The following is a 2,119-nucleotide window of genomic DNA, read 5'->3' on the forward strand; positions in this document are numbered from 1 at the left end:
ACCTCATTCTTATCTTTGCTTACCACCGTTTCTGGCCTTGGTTTTGCAACTAACCCTTCCTTACCTTGAATGGCAATCGTGTTGAGTTGCTCCCTTGGGTTAGATTCAGTGTTGCTTGGCAGGCTACCTTGTGGTCGTTCGAAAATTAACTTAGCGAGCTGTCCAATCTGAGTTTTGAGCCCTTGGATCGATGCTTGTTGATTTTTACATGCTGTCTCGGTATTCTAAAAATGAGTTTCTGACACCGATATAAACTTTGAGAGCATCTCTTCAAGGTTCAACTTCTTTTCCTTTTTGTAGAGTGGTTGTTGAAAACCCGGAGGATGTTGTGGCCTTTGATTTCCTTGACAGCCCTACGAGAAATTGGGATGGTTCCTCCAACCTGCATTATAAGTGTTACTATATGGTTATTTTGGGATCTAGAGTTATTGTTACCCATATATTGGACTTGTTCCTCCTCGATGCTAGATTTGAATGATATTCTGTGCATGCTCCTCCTCCATTCGAATTGCACCTCATCACTGGATGTACCTGAGTAGAACCACACAAACCATTAATCTTTTTATTTAAGAGTTCTACTTGATTAGATAGCATAGTAACCGTGTCGAGGTTGAAAACACCAGCTGCTTTCGTCGGCTTTGTTCTTATAACTTGCCACTGGTAGTTATTCAGTGACATCTCCTCAATAAATTCGTAAGCCGCCTCAGGTGTCTTATTATTGATAGTTCCTCCAGCGGCCTCATCAATCATCTGTCGAGTCGAAGGATTCAGGCCATTATGGAACATTTGGACCTGTAGCCAAAGCGGTAACCTATGGTGAGGGCACCTTCTCAAAAGGTCCTTGTATCTCTCCCATGCATCGTAGAGTGTTTCTAAATCCATCTGCACAAAAGAAGAGATATCATTACGTTTTGGTCATTTTAGCCGGTGGAAAATATTTTAGTAAAAACTTTTCGGCCATTTTTTCCCAAGTAGTGATTAACCCTTGTGGTAACGAGTTCAACCATTGTTTAGCTTTGTTCTTCAACGAAATGGGAAACAACCGAAGGTGAATGGCGTCATCAGAAATGCCATTAATTTTAAAGGTATCGCAAAATTCTAGGAAATTTGCCAAGTGAGCGTTGGGATCCTCGTCCTGCAAACCATCAAACTGAACAAACTGTTGTATCATTTGAATTGTGTTAGGTTTTAGTTTAAAATTATTTGCAGCAATAGCAAGTCTAACTATACTTGACTTAGTTCCTGTTAAATTAGGTTTAGCATAATCATACATAGTACGCGAAGCAGGATTTTGATTAACAGCAATCGCAGGAGGTAACGGATTTTCTTCGTTTTCAGCCATCTCATCGGTTGTGGTTTGAATATTGTTCTCTTGCTTGTTCTCTGTATATCTTAAGCTTCGCCTTATTTCTCGTTGGTTTTTGCGAACTGTGCGATCGATCTCACTGTCAAAATGTAATGGTCCTGACAGGTTTCTTCTAGTCATAAACTATAAGAACCTACCAGAAAAAAGGAAAAAGAAGAATTAGTAATAAAAATTAGAATAAAATTTAAATTGCAGTAAAAGTAAATGGCTAAAGTAATAAAAATTGAGTGTTCCTAATATCTTAGTTCCCCGGTAACGATGCCAAAAACTTGATACGTGATATTCGTGATAGGTTTTAAATATTTATAATGAATCATTCTTGAAACTAACTATTACCACGATGAAGGCAAGTGTACCTATCGAACAGTAGTATAACTTTAGCAAGACCGGATTGTCGAACCCAAAGGAACTAAAAGTACTAGTAATGACTGTCTTTTTATTATCTAGCCTAAGAATGATGGGGTTTTTTTTAACTAACTAATTAATTAAACTAAGAATTCACAGAAAATAGAATTGGGTAATTACTTTTGGAAAAACGATTGAATTAAAACAATACCTAAGGAAAAATCCACCTAGACTTTACTTGTTATTTGACTCTGAATCGGACGATTTATTCATTTGACTTGATCCGTAGAAATCCCTAAGTTATATTGTTATCCCTCTCGAGACTAACAACATCTAACCCTAGGTTGAATAATTGAAATCTCTTTCTAATTAACTTCCTAGGGTTGCATTAACTCGATCTATGGATCC

At 37.5% G+C, this 2,119-nt stretch overlaps 1 non-coding gene across 1 annotated transcript; it reads left to right on the forward strand.

Moving 5' to 3' along the window:
- Window positions 1-808: 808 nt before the first annotated feature.
- On the forward strand, window positions 809-912 carry LOC128286038 (small nucleolar RNA R71). Its single transcript, XR_008276585.1, has one exon. It is a non-coding gene; the product is annotated as a small nucleolar RNA R71 (small nucleolar RNA).
- Window positions 913-2,119: the final 1,207 nt, after the last annotated feature.

The sequence above is a fragment of the Gossypium arboreum genome, chromosome 12 (genome assembly GCF_025698485.1).
Source record: "Gossypium arboreum isolate Shixiya-1 chromosome 12, ASM2569848v2, whole genome shotgun sequence".
NCBI classification, from domain to species: Eukaryota; Viridiplantae; Streptophyta; class Magnoliopsida; order Malvales; family Malvaceae; genus Gossypium; species Gossypium arboreum.